Here is an 18478-nt window from a genome sequence, read left to right on the forward strand (position 1 = left end):
GCCACATCATGGTGTGGACAGCACACTTCTTTCTGTAGCACTGGAGGTACTGCCACTACAGGAGCGTGACTGTGCACAGCCACATGGACCCTCAGCAGATGGCGTTGCTGACCCATGTCCACATGAATGATGCCTAACTCCACCCAAATGTTCTAGCACAGACAATGTGTGGTCCAAGACAGAGAGTGTTTCAGCCCACCATCTGTCCACTGTGATCCAGGGTGTCTCCAATGTGGTGGAGTCAGTCAGGGATGTCAGACTGTGCTATGTCCATAACCCTAAGCATCCATCTGGTGTTGTGTTCAGTTCATGCGTGTACCTCCATGACAGCCCAAAACATGCACCAAGTGACCAGTGATGTGACACCTGCAACAGGTGTTGAATGGACAGCAATCCTCCTATAAGCACCCCTGTCAATCCACTTGTGTGGGACATGTCTGGCTATGAACAGTGTCTAAACTCAGTGATGCCATAGTTGCCACACTGCCCTGTTCAATGTCGCAACCCTCTGTCCAATATCTGTGGCATTTAGGGACTGGGTATGTGTGGGCATACAGACTATGTGCAGTGACAATGGGGGCAGAAGAGGGAATGTCAACCTCTGGGACAGATTCAGCCCCCAACAACCCCACCTGTGCCTCACTATGGCCACCATCATCATCAAAGTCTGATGGAGACACTGACATCAGGTTGTGAGGGGGACAGACTCCAACCCCCCAGGTCACCTGTGAAAACCAAGACAAAAGCAATACATTACTACCTGCACTTTTATGAATGGTAAACCACACAGACACATACAAATGAAGATCCACAACTGCATTACCAGTCTCACATCTTCTCATCTCCACTCCCATGCACAACAGACAACCTCACACCAGCATATACAGACAAGTCAAGCCCTTTATAACATGCACTTCAGCCACATCCTGTTACAATTGCCAGTACAATCTGCCTGTAATGTATGCAATATGACACAATACATGATAGAACTACACATAAAACCCAGTACACCTTTCTTGAGAATGATATGCCAATACTAGTGTCACTGTCTCAGGTATGTACCATCTCCCTTTAGTGTTTGAACAGGCATCTGGGAGTAATTGCCTCATGTATACCAGGCTGTGTAGCTACTCATAACTATAAGTGCAAATGTGTCTATGGTCTTTCAAATACACACCTGTGATTACCCAGACTATGAAATGTAGTTAACTGTTCCAAAATAGAACATACAAATATTTTACAATGGCTAAACATCACATTTGTACATAGGGCAATATGGCAGCCCTTAACTTTCATATGGTATATATGATCCGTAAAAAAGAGTATCACACTCACCAGGTACAGGACCATGGACTTGGCCAAAAAGTCAAACCAAAAAACAAAGTCTGGAAGGAGAATCAAATGATGCACTGGAGTATGAAGAAATAGCGTAAAAAAACCTTTTATTTCCGCTTTCGTCCGAAGACTACATCAGAATGATATGGAGTATATACCCTTACCTGTTGTCACTATGTTTTATGTGTCACTCACTAGCTTTCCTAGAATAGCCAACCATTGTAGGTGGGAATAAGAGGGACAGAGCTAAGATGTGAGTGGAAATCAAGGACATTTGGAGGCCTGCCTGTAGGTGTAGGACATCTGAGTATCAATGAGATGTCATTACCATACATCTAAGACAGGCTTACTGCTGGGATTCCTATTCCCCATACCGCCATCCTCCCATCTGCATCATGTTATATGGAGAAATCAATTACATACCTGGTTGAGTGCAGTAGTCCTTTGTTGAGCTTCTGGTAATCTTTTGATACTACATTCTCTGTGAGGTAGGTCTCATACAGACTTGTTTCCCATAACTAGCTGCTTGTCTTTTTAAGGTACTGCTCATTAGCAGGTAATTGTCTCTGCACCAATCTATGGCTCTGCTATGGTAGTTGCAGCCAAAACAGCTGCATTGCACTATCATTAGCCAATGACATGCCACCACAGCGCAATATACAAGGCCTTCATGTAGGGCCCCTTTTTTAGCTGTTTAGATGGACATTACTGAGGTGTGGAGACTACAGCATCACAGAGGGTAGGTACCATAACTGTCAACTGTAGAGATTTGTACAGTATGTCCACAGCTTCAACTCATATGTGTGCTCAATGTCCAATGACATTGTGGTCATCTGGCAATTCACTGACAAACATTGTGGGTTGAGGTCAGTAATGGAAGACACACATTTGAGTGTCAGACTTCATACCACTTTGAATATGCATGGTAATGCAATAGATGTTATTGTAGCAACGTACTATAAATGTAGGGGGAAACTGTAAAACATGTCCTAATCTCTGGACCTTTGTCCGCCCCATTAAGTATGGCTGTTCCCGGATTCCTTGTGCTAGGGGGGGGTGGGATGTATGGTAGGTCTGTAGTTGCTACCTTTACAGACAGGTGTGTTTGATACTGCTGCCTAGAACACATAGGGTGTGTGTGAACACTTCAGAGGACAACAAGCTGTATATGTAACTGTGGCAGCTGTGTCATCCCTGTTGTTATGGCACAGCCAAGGTAAGGGTACCCAGTACAGTTCAACTTGAGGCATGTGATTCAGGTACTTCCGTTATGCAACAGTGCCAATAACAGAGTAGTAGGCAATATATAGTTATGCTATATGGATATGTGCAGTGTGCTCCCACCTGCAGGCTTTTGAATTGCAAAAATGGATAGTAGTTCATTAATTAGCAGTATGGATAAAGATTGTATGACTAAGTCATTAATTGCTGTCTTCATAATAATGTAATTGAACTGCAACACAAGACTGGATTTGAACCCAGGACTATGTGTGGCAAAATATGCTGCATACAAGGCATTTAGCAGACTGAGCTACTGAGTCACTGCTATAGCAGGTGTATTTACAAGATATATGTGCACACATACAGGCTGTGACAAACATTTTCTACATCCATCAGTATGTGCATGGCTTTATTTGGATGTATTTCTGCATCAGGGTCTCAGTTTAATATGTATTTTGCGTGAATGCCTTAGCAGGTGTCTTTCTACATGTTGCTGATACAAGGGCACATTTACCTCCTATCACAGGCCTCACTTACATACATTTTTATGTCTTTGGCTGTCTAGTGGTGTATTATTGCACCAGAGTCCAAGAAGCACTCCCATTTTTCCCATTGATTTTTAATTCCAGTCTGCGCAGTGTGGTGCAGCGCGCAGCTCAGCTGAGGCACATTTAATGACTGTAAGTGGCAATCAGTATGTTTTGATGAAAACACCTGTTTTAATTAAGATCTGCATGGCATGGCATGTTAATGCAGTGTGCTGCAGGTGTGGTGGGCTGGGGTTCAAAACATAGCAGAGGTGTTTATTTTGTACATGTGACTTACAATGCTATAAACACATGTTCTCATTAGAGCTCTATTTAGCTGAGCTAAGTGAAGCTGAGTGACATGGCAGGCCATGCAGCTCCATGCTAAAAAAATATAAAGAAAAGAAAAAAGGGGACATAGGAAAGTGTTGAAATGGGGCAAACAGGGAGAAAACATAGTGAAAGGCATGTAGGGATGTGCAGGAAGGGTGTAAGAAAGAACCATAGTTATGTATTTCTTGTATAGCAACAGCTGTACACTTTGATAGCTTTTGTAGAGTAATTTGAACTCTCAAACTCCAGAGAGGAGGGTGAGGACAACATAAATGTTCTGTCAAGCCAACTGGACCAAATAACTTGTGTCCAGTGAATATGTGTGTGAAATGGAGAACTATGCATGGGGTGCTATTTCTATTGGGAGAGATGCCCATTTTTATATAGGTGAGTGGAATGCTTGGGAAGGGACTTAGGTACATGTGGGGAGGTAAATTGGATGGGAGAGGATGGGAAGGGGGAGGGTGTTGTGGAATCCAAGTTGCATGTGCATCCAGATGGCAGCAGTGAGACTCAAATCCCCACCCATGGGACAGTCAACACTGCTCCTTCACTGCCCTGAGGGTGGCTGTGCTGGAGGCTGGGTGCCAGGGCCAAGCTGCCCCACCAGGTTGGCCAGCACACCCTCAATCTGGCACAAGCGGCATTCATAGCTCCAATGAACAATCCTGCACACCATGACCGGCAGTTCAGCATGGATGACAATGCCCCTACCAACACCTTTCTGACTGTTACTGTAATATTTAGTGCTACATAGCAGTGGATTCAAACCCTTGTCTGTGTGTGGCACACTGTACTAAATACAGAGCATTTAACAAACTGAGCTACTGAGTCACTGCTGATTATTGACTGACTGATATTTGCCTAGAGCTCACCTGGGACCAAATTATGACCTGAAACCAAAATATGACCTGGTAGTACTATTACAGTGTTGTACTAGATTGCAGTGACAGGAGAACACAAATGCATGAAATACAAGTATATTAGTATATGCTGGTGTACACAATTTATTGTTAGTGGTTTGAAATATCTCCGAAGTCAACAAGCAATATCAGCTCATGGAGTGGGCTACCTCACCCGTATACCTTTATTACCTAATGTATGTGGATAACAGAGCATTATTTGAACAATATTGGCCTAGAGACAGCCTTGGACACTATTATATGAGTTAAGCAATACAATTTGCATCCATTAGATTTACATTCCACAGCTATGACAGTGTTATACTTGACTGCAGCACCTTAACTTACAGCCTGAATACATGCAGCCCTGCTGTAATGGTTACAAGACAATCCTGATGTTTACCATTTTCTTGGTGTTATTGGCATTGTTTCATGTTTTATTGCACAACATTTGGAATTATTCATTTAATGCAATACAGCTGTAATTTCACATTTATTATACTACAGACTTTATTGTATATACTTTAATGCAGTTATTGGTATTGTTTCATGTTTTTATTGCACTACAGTCAGCATTGTTTATGTCTTGCAATACAGCTGTAATTCTACATTTATTGCACTACAGACTTTATTTTATGTACTTTAATGCAGTTACTGTTATTGTTTTATGTTTTTATTGCACTACAGTTGGCATTATTCATTGCTTGTAATACAGCTGTAATTCCACATATATGGCACTTCAAACTTTATTGTATATACTTTAATGGAGTGAATGCTTTACTCTTTCTTGCTTATTTCACTACAGTTAGCATAATACATCTGTAGTCACCACACTCATAGTGTAAGCTGGCCAATTGCCCAGCATGAGACTCAACACTGTGAGCCCTCTCAGCTGCAGCTATTGGGAGAGAAGCACACTATTATGCATACCATCTTTTCAAACATTCAGATTACATATTGTTAAAACAGAGGTAAAATTACTTACATACTTGTGGGGAATTTGATGCCTGAGCTTCTTGGAACCAGGTGTCCAAGAGTCCCCTCTTTCGTCATTTCAGATTGTCATGGTGGTGATGACACTGCTCACCTGTGCAGGTGATACCAGTAACACTGGTGAGTTCTCTGGCCAGCCAGTCCCAGGTCTATGCCTTACAATACTCTGAGCCCTGGAAACCTCCCTGCAGCAGCCAGTCATCATGATTTTAAACTAAGAGTCCAACCATGACCCTGGACTCCAGAATGCCCCAATGCTGAGTCCAAAAGTGCACACCTTCACCAACACCAGCCATAGTAACTGTCAGAGAAATAACTCCAATAGTTTCTGCTGTATTCCCTCCTACTGAGCTTAATATAGGCTGTTTTCCTGCCTTTACGTCATTGGGCAACATTCAAAAAAGTGCCACATCGCTTAGCACCATGCATACCAGTACAGCTGAGCTAAGAATAGCATCATAGTCTTAGTGGAGCTTAGCAGCATGCAAACCAGCCAAGCAGACCCTAGCAGGACACAAACACTGGTGGCCATTACCATGTGTATGCAGTGCTTAGCAGGTCTCAGCATAGCTGAGCAGAGCTTGGCAGAGTGCAGGGAGGCCATCTGTTGTGTAATAAATGCATAATATGTATATCAAAATTAAATGATGATGATGAGGAAGCTGGACATGCATGTACCTGTCAGGCTCTAGGATCCGCCACATAACGCAAGCACTCAGGTCACTCCAAAGCAAATACAAATATGACTCAGTCATTGTACATGCTGGCGTGAATGACCTGAGACGTACCTCCCTCCACTACATGAAAAGAGACATAGAGGAACTCTCTGATCATGTAGCCCAGGCCAGTATGACCCTGACCTTGAGCAGCATCTTACCCTCACCTAGAATGATGCCACAGTATAAAGATAAAATGATCGATTTTAACAATTAGCTAAAATTTTGATGTCATTCAAAGGGGATCCAGTGTCTGTCAGCCTGGGATGACATGCTCGACAAGCCACGCTGCTTCGCTAGGGACGGCTTGCACCTGTCACCCCTGGGCTTTCGGATATTGGCAAAGGCTCTTGCCACCCCTATAGTGCCTTTTTTAGGAAAGGCTCAAAAGTCAAACCCACCGCCATAGACAGCACGAGGAACAAGAAACTAAGGGTAATGCTAAACGCCAGAAGTTTTAACCTCAAGATGCATGCACTCGAAGCTCTCCTCAGTATGGAGAACATCGATATCTGTGCAGTGACAGAAACCTGGTTCAAGGCTCCAGAGAGCACCCCAGCACTACCAGGTTATACCTCATATCATGCTTTTCGACCCCAAAACCCGGACCGAACCAGAAAAGGAGGAGGAGTTTCCATATTTATCAAGGATATCCACACCTCCAGGTTAGTGGCATTGCACAAAGTATCAGAGACCATCCATGTGCAACTGACAGTGGGCAAGACTGCTTTTCAGTTTATAGCATCCTACAGACCACCCTCTCAAAGTCAGGAATCCCACTCGGCTTTCCTGAAAACATTGAAGAACATGAAGATCTCTCCGAACACCATTATATTGGGCGACTTCAACTACCCAAACATAGACTGGGAGCATTACTCAAGCCCCAGCACCTTAGCCCAAAAGTTCCTGGAATTTATAAACTCAAATGCTATGGAACAACTAGTCACCACTCCCACAAGAGGGGAAAACATACTAGACCTGATAATTACCAACATGGGGACTCTATGCTCCATACCAGAAGTATATCCCTCATTGGTAAGATCAGACCATAAATTAATTTCACTGGATATCCACATCCTGATCCCACCCCAAGCCCAGAAAACCACAGTGAAAAACTTCTCAAAAGCGAACTTCACACTTCTCAAAACCGAAGTGGAATCCTTCAAGGCCCCAGAGCCAGTGGAAACTACGGCCCAAACTGCAGAATCCTATATAAACACATTCTACGGACATCTCCAGGAATGCATGGATCATACTATCCCAAACAAAATCAAGACCCAATCATCCAAATGCAGGCGTCCAGTCTGGTGGACCCCAGCCATAAATAAACTGTACAACAGAAGGAGGAAGCTACTACATGATAGAGCAAAATCCCTAAAAGGAAAGGCATCTCTGATCAGTACTAGCAAAAAATTACGATCCCTCATAAAATCCTCCAAGGCCAGCTTCAAGAGAAAAATTGCACAGGACACTAAAGACAATCATAAGGCTTTTTTCAGTTATGTTAGGAACCTGGGATGCAACTCCCAGACTTGTTCTGAGTTGATTCTAAACAACAAAAAATACACTGAACCCACAGACATCGCTAATATCCTGGCAGACAGGTTCAGTGCAAACTCCCCCCCCCCCCAGAAGAGCAAGTATCTATCCCGGCAGAGTGCAGCCTCGCAAACATCTCTGATGCTCAGGTGAAGGCTGCCCTCTCCAAAGCAAAAAACACTGCTTCCATGGGACCAGATGGTGTCCCGGGTTGTGTCCTACATGAACTCCAAGAAGAACTAATCCCTCAAGTAAAACTGCTGTACAATCTCAGCCTCACTACAGGATATGTGCCCAAAGAATGGCGTACAGCAACAGTGGTCCCACTCCACAAAGGTGGCGCCTCTGCGGACCCTGGAAACTATCGCCCCATAAGCCTGACTAGCCTAGTATGCAAGGCTATGGAGAGGATCATCATGGAACTCATAAACAAAGACATTGGGGACCTACAGACACTAGATCCTACCCAATTTGGCTTCGTCAAGGGCAGATCCTGCCTTTTGAACCTGGTTGACTTCTTCGAAACAGTCACCAAGGCCATAGATGAAGGGAAGGTAGTCCACACAGCCTATCTCGACCTCACAAAGGCATTTGACACAATACCCCACTCAGGCATCATAGATAAGCTATCCAGCCTAAATATAAACCCCTATGTCACAAGATGGGTCGCAAACTGGCTCAAAGACAGAACCCACAGAGTCAGAGTTGCTGGGGCCATGTCAGACTCGAAACTGGTCACAAGTGGCATCCCACAAGGTTCTGTCCTGGGACCTCTCTTGTTCGGTATTTACTTTTCTGAGGTACAGGCCAATGTGGGAGGACTATGGCTCACCAAGTTCACAGATGACTGCAAACTGGGCGCCATAACTGACTCTCCAGCTGACACAAACATCCTTCAAAAAGGTCTTGCAGAGACGGATAACTGGTGCCAAAGCCATGGTCTAAAGCTAAATGCCAAAAAGTGTATAGTCATACCCTTTGGCAAAAACAATGTGCCCACAAATTACCACATAGGTGGTAACCCATTAAGTACAGAGAATGTAATTAGGGATCTGGGGACCCAAGTTGATAGCAATCTCTCCTTTGACAACCACATTACCAAAGTGGTTAGAAAGACCTTCTACATAGCCCACCTCATCATGAAAGGATTCACATCTAGATCAAGAGAGGTAATCGTGCCCCTTTATTCATCCCTCATCAGGCCCATCTTAGAATACAATGCCCCCTTTGGGATGTACCTTACCCGACACCTGCAGCAATTAGAAAGACCCCAAAAGTACCTCACCAGGAGGATCAAGGGACTCAAACATATGCCATATGCTGCTCGGTTAAAAAAACTCCAGCTCTACTCAGTTGCATACCGCCTACTTCAAGGCGATCTATGCCTGACATATAAAGCTATGTCCAACCCAGAATTAATGGACATGCTCCACCTCAGTAAATTTAAATCCCTTAGAGCCACACGCTCGAGGGACTTGAACCTCAGCACAGAAATAAATAGAACATGCTGGAGGGACAGATTTATAACCCAGAGGCTCCCTTCACTCTGGAATAGAATTCCAATTCATGTTAGGCAGAGCACCTCACTGACTCTCTTCAAGAAGAATCTTGATGAGTGGATGGGGGATTGTAGGTTTGTCCCGGGAATTACTTCCGTGTCACTATTAGACAGAGGCACAGTAAACTAAACTTTAAAAAGGGCACAGTATACTCAAATCAAGGGGTGGCATAAGCCAAACACAATCGGGCTTGGCTTATAAATGCCCCAGGGCAGATAGCCTAGTATGAACCTATGAACCTATGAACCTATGAAATACATACTTTTCCTTCCATGGATTCAAACCCTGGAGCATATGAAGCTGTAACTCTCCCCATTTAGCTATGAGGATATTAAGGAATCTGGTATACCATCACATATAACACTGAGCTGCCTATAAGCAGTGCTGACTGCCACACCATGCAAACACTCTTAAACACGCTTAAACACATCTTTAATGAAATAATCATATACAGTTTCTATTTTTAGGTATCTGGCAAGTATTTGCTATCTTATATGTGCTTGGCATTGCTGTACTTCACACCACACCACACAAAAATGCTTTAAAAAAATAAAATACAAATAAAACAAAGGAAATAAAATAAAAATAAAACAATGCACATTACCAACATGGGGACTCTATGCTCCATACCAGAAGTATATCCCTCATTGGTAAGATCAGACCATAAATTAATTTCACTGGATATCCACATCCTGATCCCACCCCCAGCCCAGAAAACCACAGTGAAAAACTTCTCAAAAGTGAACTTCACACTTCTCAAAACCGAAGTGGAATCCTTCAAGGCCCCAGAGCCAGTGGAAACTACGGGCCAAACTGCAGAATCCTATATAAACACATTCTACGGACATCTCCAGAAATGCATGGATCATGCTATCCCAAACAAAATCAAGACCCAATCATCCATAGGCAGGCGTCCAGTCTGGTGGACCCCAGCCATAAATAAACTGTACAACAGAAGGAGGAAGCTACTACATGATAGAGCAAAATCCCTAAAAGGAAAGGCATCTCTGATCAGTACTAGCAAAAAATTACGATCCCTCATAAAATCCTCCAAGGCCAGCTTCGAGAGAAAAATTGCACAGGACACTAAAGACAATCATAAGGCTTTTTTCAGTTATGTTAGGAACCTGGGATGCAACTCCCAGACTTGTTCTGAGTTGATTCTAAACAACAAAAAATACACTGAACCCACAGACATCGCCAATATCCTGGCAGACAGGTTCAGTGCAAACATCTCCACCCCCTCCCCTCCAAAAGAGCAAGTATCTATCCCGGCAGAGTGCAGCCTCGCAAACATCTCTGATGCTCAGGTGAAGGCTGCCCTCTCCAAAGCAAAAAACACTGCTTCCATGGGACCAGATGGTGTCCCGGGTTGTGTCCTACATGAACTCCAAGAAGAACTAATCCCTCAAGTAAAACTGCTGTACAATCTCAGCCTCACTACAGGATATGTGCCCAAAGAATGGCGTACAGCAACAGTGGTCCCACTCCACAAAGGTGGCGCCTCTGCGGACCCTGGAAACTATTGCCCCATAAGCCTGACTAGCCTAGTATGCAAGGCTATGGAGAGGATCATCATGGAACTCATAAACAAAGACATTGGGGACCTACAGACACTAGATCCTACCCAATTTGGCTTCGTCAAGGGCAGATCCTGCCTTTTGAACCTGGTTGACTTCTTCGAAACAGTCACCAAGGCCATAGATGAAGGGAAGGTAGTCCATACAGCCTATCTCGACCTCGCAAAGGCATTTGACACAATACCCCACTCAGGCATCATAGATAAGCTATCCAGCCTAAATATAAACCCCTATGTCACAAGATGGGTCGCAAACTGGCTCAAAGACAGAACCCACAGAGTCAGAGTTGCTGGGGCCATGTCAGACTCTAAACTGGTCACAAGTGGCATCCCACAAGGTTCTGTCCTGGGACCTCTCTTGTTCGGTATTTACTTTTCTGAGGTACAGGCCAATGTGGGAGGACTATGGCTCACCAAGTTTACAGATGACTGCAAACTGGGCGCCATAACTGACTCTCCAGCTGACACAAATATCCTTCAAAAAGGTCTCGCAGAGACGGATAACTGGTGCCAAAGCCATGGTCTAAAGCTAAATGCCAAAAAGTGTATAGTCATACCCTTTGGCAAAAACAATGTGCCCACAAATTACCACATAGGTGGTAACCCATTAAGTGCAGAGAAAGTAATTAGTGATCTGGGGACCCAAGTTGATAGCAATCTCTCCTTTGACAACCACATTGCCAAAGTGGTTAGAAAGACCTTCTACATAGCCCACCTCATCATGAAAGGATTCACATCTAGATCAAGAGAGGTAATCGTGCCCCTTTATTCATCCCTCATCAGGCCCATCATAGAATACAATGCCCCCTTTGGGATGTACCTTACCCGACACCTGCAGCAATTAGAAAGACCCCAAAAGTACCTCACCAGGAGGATCAAGGGACCCAAACAGATGCCATATGTTGCTCGGTTAAAAAAACTCCAGCTCTACTCAGTTGCATACCGCCTACTTCAAGGTGATCTATGCCTGACATATAAAGCTATGTCCAACCCAGAATTAATGGACATGCTCCACCTCAGTAAATTTAAATCCCTTAGAGCCACATGCTCGAGGGACTTGAACCTCAGCACAGAAATAAATAGAACATGCTGGAGGGACAGATTTATAACCCAGAGTCTCCCTTCACTCTGGAATAGAATTCCAATTCATGTTAGGCAGAGCACCTCACTGACTCTCTTCAAGAAGAATCTTGATGAGTGGATGGGGGATTGTAGGATTGTCCCGGGGATTACTTCTGTGTCACTATTAGACAGAGGCACAGTAAACTAAACTTTAAAAAGGGCACAGTATACTCAAATCAAGGGGTGGCATAAGCCAAACACAATCGGGCTAGGCTTATAAATGCCCCAGGGCAGATAGCCTAGTATGAACCTATGAACCTATGAACCTATGAAATACATACTTTTCCTTCCATGGATTCAAACCCTGGAGCATATGAAGCTGTAACTCTCCCCATTTAGCTATGAGGATATTAAGGAATCTGGTATACCATCACATATAACACTGAGCTGCCTATAAGCAGTGCTGACTGCCACACCATGCAAACACTCTTAAACACGCTTAAACACATCTTTAATGAAATAATCACATACAGTTTCTATTTTTAGGTATCTGGCAAGTATTTGCTATCTTATATGTGCTTGGCATTGCTCTACTCCACACCACACCACACAAAAATGCTTTAAAAAATAAAATACAAATAAAACAAAGGAAATAAAATAAAATAAAAATAAAACAATGCACATTACAGGGAGTCTCATACTCATCTGCATCCACAGTTACCACTACACCTCTCCATACACTGATTCAATAACAGTGTTCCTTGGCTCTCTCTCGGCAACACACCATCATTAACATGCATGGTGCTCTGCAGAGGGGGAACCATGTATACAGACATGGTAACAGTCCATGTAGGCTCTACATGGTGATGACTTTTCCCCTGCATTCCCACCACATGGTCTCAGGAATTAGACAGGTAGGTGTCAGGGTTAGAGTGTGGACATAGCTTAGAGTTGCAGGTTTGGATCTCAGGTCCTCCACTCTATGTTCAGTTCTGTTCCAAGATGGCATGCTTCACTTCAAATGACACGTGCTTGCTTTGTGTATACTTTCCAGGTGGATAAGCAACTGTTCAGGTTGTGTTATAATTTCCACCGGTAAGCTGTGTTATGCATGCCATTGCATGGCCTTGAGTAAGCTGCTTACATTGTGTGATGGATACAATGTCCCTGGCATGTTTCGTTATTGGACATATCCATAAGTATAGATGATGGGGCATTGGAAAGATGTTTTGTACATGAGGATCTATCTGCCAGCAGCAAATTTGTTGATTATAATTGTGCTACTTACTAATGTTTGCACCATTTCATCTGGAATTGTGTTTTAAATGAGACCTTCAATGTATGCTAATATATCTTCATTCTCATTTCCTAATATACAGAACACACATGTGGATGGATGCCAATTAATGTTTCTTAGATTGCAGATGCGCATATCAGTTTTAATTTAATGTCAGCTATAATTTTCATAGGAATGTGCAGCCTGACAGACATTTGTTTTTCATTGTTATGGTTTTGATTACTGACATACATTGCATATGGTGGGATAGTGGATTATAGCCATAATGTATTGTAAGGTTTCATGAGGACTGTTTTCTGCCTGTTCATTGTGTCACAGTGGATATGTTATGCAGGCAGATAGTATCAGGTAAGCATATACAATTTCTGTCTGGTATTGTGATTCATCTTGACAGAGCATAGGAGCCCTGAATGATCACCCATCAGACATCAGCGACGAGTGCATGCAAGGACACTGACATTTATAGAGTCGTCTGATGATGACAACCATGATGAAGATGAGGAAGCTGGACCTGCGTGTGCCATTATCCCTGCTGCACCCCAGAGGGATGATGCCAGAAACAACTCTGAGAAGATTATCAGGAGCAGATTCGGGAGGTAGTGACAGATGTGTTTCATACACAGATGAGGGACATGATGGGGAACTTTTTTCAGGATATGGCAGGGGATATGCTTGACTCATTCAGAGAGATAACCTTAGAGATCATTTGTGATATTCTTCCCCATCAATGTGGTCCCTGAGGTCCGTAAGTATAGTCTGCATGCTCCAATTGTGTAATGCTGCCACCATGCTGTTTTCCATATCAATGAATGGAGTGTATATGCTCTTGTGCATGCATACCATTTAGCTGCCATGTTTATGCATTACAGGTCCAAACATACAATGCAGATATTATGCAACATTTAGTTATGTTTCAACATGTGCATGTCACACATTAGCACATTAGACTTTCCTTCCACATTCAGCTGTCCATGCATTGTGGCAGTTAACATGCAGCTACTGCAGCAAAAATCCACTGTAAACATGTGTGTTAGTATCAGAAACTGACAAACAATATGTTACCCATAGTCCAGAACTACCACAGTGGTATGACTATGATTTGTGTATTGCCATATCATGCATGTGCAACAGAAGGACATGTCCTTGACCATTTGTTTTGGATGACAGTTGTTATGTTGCCCCACTGGCTTGATGTCATGTTGTGTGGCATGTTGGGTCATATAAATGTATTGCATACATATGGGCAGTCCTTCTTTACTAAATGCATAGGCCGCCAATATAACATTCATGTACACACAGTATTAATGATAGTTTATTCAGCAGCGGTACAGTATGCTGTCTTTGGTTAATGTTCCATTTCCACATACATTCATTATTCACATAAATTCATACCTTTTGGCAAATGGTGTATATATATTCATTGACTTATGTACATGTCTCTGCACACAGTCTGATCCATAGTGAAGCACTATTGTACCTTTGACATGCGAGCAGTCACTGACTTAGCATTGATGTGCTATGATGTTGCTCATATTTGCTGTGATTGCCTTCTCTTTTGCTTTCCCTATCTTTACCTTTAATTCTATTCTTAAAAAAATAAAAAATGGAGCCTATTCCCACCAAAAAATAAATAAATAAATAAAACTTTGTCCATGCCTCTCTGATTGTCCCTCAGAATTTCTTATTCCAACATATTTATTGTGTCCATCTTCTTCTCCCATACCCCATGTCTGATTTTCTATCTCCCAATTTCCTTGGATGTGTGTGTTACCTGTGTTCCCGCACATGTCCTGCACCCATTATTAGCTAATATTAGCTGTGGTGATGTGGCTGTGATTGTCCTTTGCCTTTATTCATTTTTCATTAAAAAAATTACAGATTTCATTGGATTCTGTAAGAGATAGCTAGCATATTTTCATAATAATGGACTTATGCAGACATTTGGTAGTTGTCTGTAAGCTTACTGGAGAGAATGTGTTATAGATATATATTTACGAATGTCAGACTGCTTAGACTGTGAGATTATTGATGTACATCACACTATGACAGTGATTTTTTATGACTTACAGAGTACCTGTGACTGATGTATAGTACACATTTACTAGAGAGATATTCCAAGTTCACTGTGGCATATTTACATATTACATAGTTATCCTCAATATTCCACTGATATTGGCACAATGTGCCAAATTCAGCAAACTTTATGTAATCTGCCCTATACAGTATGATTCCACACTGTAATACTGAAAGGAAGCTATCTTAAAAATGGAATGAAGACAGACAGCCTAGGTGCAGTATGCTTCACTTTTGCAGTTGACAGGTGCTTCCTGATACTGACTGCTAGAGAAGGGATTGTCACTGGCTTAAAGCATGAAAGGCAGCCTATCCAAATTGCTTTATGTCACAGTTTACTGTTATTATTTATGATGTATTTATTTCCACTTATTCCATATATGATGACAAACTATATGAAAAGCAGACACCAATCACAAACTGATATAAAAAGCCAGATAGAAGCCAATAAGATCCACAACCGATTTATTGATTGAGCGCTTTCATCTCACAATAGAAACTTCATCAGAATACCATTGTAATAAAAAACTCACCTTTTATACATTGTCTTAATCACATAAAATCACATCACTTCCTATATACAAAACGTGAACTCATACATAAATACAAATAACTACTTAAAAATGCTACATGACATCATCCTATATAAAACACTTACATGTAAAATTCTGCTTTAAGTTTTAAAATAGAACTAATAGAAATTGTACTGTTTAGTTCTGGTGCCTCAGAGGCATTAGTTCTCTGTTGCCATCTGAACTCCTTCATTTCTAGATATTCATTCAGGAGTCCCCCCTCACCCAAAGTGACATGCTCAATGATAGTGAACCCGAAACTGTGTCCTGGGTGCAAGTCAATATGTGCAGCTAAGGCATTTTTTGTTTCATTCCTACCAATGCCATAATAATGTTGGTAGATTTTAGTTCTCAGTGCATTGATGGTTTTTCCTATGCAAAAACATGGACACAGGGAGCACTTTGCTAGATATATGACTCCCTTACTACTGCAAGTGTACTTGTTCCGTATTATGTATCCACCATAATTGGGTATATGTACCTCCTTGCCTTCCAGGATATATTTGCATTGCATACAAAATCCGCATTTTACCATGCTCCCCTTCCTTGCATCCATCTTTCTAGTATAAAGCTTTAAATCAATAAAAGCTTCATCTAAAGTGACATTTTGGTCAGGCACAAAGTACAGGCCTTTTTTGAAAACAGCTGCTAATTGCGCACTTATATCTGCAGTGCTGTAATTGTAAATTTTAAAATCACAGTTTCTGTTACAAATAATCTTATAAGGTATCAGTTCATCTATCTTTTCCTGTTCCGTATGTAATTTGTTCTCGAACCCCCCCAAGCCCTCTTGTTGTTGTTGTATTGGTTCTGGTTGTATGGGTAATATCCCTCTCCCCCCCTCCCCTAGTTTCTCAGTCGCTCGGACCTCCTGGGGGGGGGGTATTCTAAAGGGTCTGGTGTATAAGCACCATCTTGTATTTCTACTTCCTCAGGTTAAAATACCTTCTGGCTAGTACTTATAACATCTCTCCCATTTCTTGTCTTTCCTAAAGTGGGTAAAGGGTATACGTTTCCTTCCCTATACTCCCTTTCATCCCTTGACAGTTTACGGTTCTTACAGTCTTTAATATCATTCACAGTGCAATCAATTCTGTTAAATATTTTAAAATAAGCCATTTTTTTGGATTCCAACAATAAATCTTTGTGTATGTTATTGTCAACAATTTTAATCTGGTCGACTAACTTTGACATTTTTCTGTTATTGTCCTTGATTAAACAGTTGACCAGCTCACAACCATGTTTGTTAAAAAGTTCAATAAGTTCTTTATGTAAGAGAGAATCCCTTACCAGCCCTGAGGGGAATTTCCACATCCTGAGCACCTTTGGAACTCGTTCTGTCCGAGTACATTCCCCTAAATATGCGTTTTCAACCTGCAACTTGCGGTACCTTAAAGTAAGGTCTTCTAAAATATTAAGCTGTTCAGCCATTGTCCCATTGTTGTGCCGGTTTCCTTGTTCACTGCCATTTAAACTAAACCGCCATTCTTTCTCATCTTCCAGCCATTGCAAAAGTGAAGTCCTGCCATTGTTAGAGGTGCCGCCCCTTTCAGCTTCTCCATATATAGTGTTATGCAAATCCATGGCCTCCGATTGGTTGTTGTTGGGTGGACATACTCTATGAGAGTAACCCCACTGAAGCTGTTACTGTCATCAAACACACTCATACCAGTTCCATTGTAGCAAGCCTGGTCACCCAGTGATCTAGAGTTAGTCTGCTGTTGCAGTTTTTCCACAATACTGGTGAGGTTTGCAACTGTGGTGTTTAATACACCCAGAGATTTAGCCAAGTCCGATATACTTGGTGGATACACTGCCTCCATATCCATCTCAACACCAAACTGTGTGAAAAGCACACACAAACCACAAACTGATATAAAAAGCCAGATAGAAGCCAGTAAGATCCACAACCGATTTATTGATTGAGTGCTTTTGTCTCAGAATAGAAACGTCATCAGAATACCATTGTAACAAAAAAATCATAAGGCTGAGAATAGATTATGAGAACTTTAGATGAAGTTCTTATTGATTTAAAGCTTTATACTAGGAAGCTTAACTTCAATTTTTATTTTAAAGGCACAAAAGTGACAACAGAAGGAAGGAATATATGTAAGAAAACAAGTCTATTCAACCCCCCCATTACACCCCACTGTTCAAATATTTGAAAAAAATGTGTGAGAATGATATTAGGAACATGATGTATGTTAAGAGAAATGGTGATGAAGAGATATATAACATCACAAAGGAAGAAATGAACATGCTAAAAGACGTGTGATAACGCTGACATCAGGGTAATGAAGCCCGATAAGGGAGGTGGCCTAGTCATCATGAACCAAAATAGTTATGTAAATAAGATGATAACCATACTATACACTGATACATATGATGAGATGAAATAAGTGTTAATGAAAAAAACATCTCTTACAGGAAAGTTGATTTGACTTTGGAAGATTTGGTATTGAACCATGAGATTACACCTGAGGAACATTCATATATGGTGGCAAAGCATCAAAAATACCCACAATTTTTGGAGTCCAGAACATCCACAAGGACCTTCAGGACCCCCTTCTTAGACCTATCGTGGATGCAAGTGCTTCAAAAACATATCCTATAGCTAGCTAGTGAGGTTTGACTTTATTGGCCGGAATGTAACCATAAAGACTTAAAAAGTAAAAAAAAGTCATGGACATTAAGAAACCATGAAATTAAAACAATTGATATCCTTAAAGAGTAATTTGCATATATCTCATGGGCCTCTACCACTGGAGGT

Source organism: Protopterus annectens, chromosome 10.part0 (genome assembly GCF_019279795.1).
Source record: "Protopterus annectens isolate FY-2018-M chromosome 10.part0, PAN1.0, whole genome shotgun sequence".
Lineage (NCBI taxonomy): Eukaryota > Metazoa > Chordata > Ceratodontiformes > Protopteridae > Protopterus > Protopterus annectens.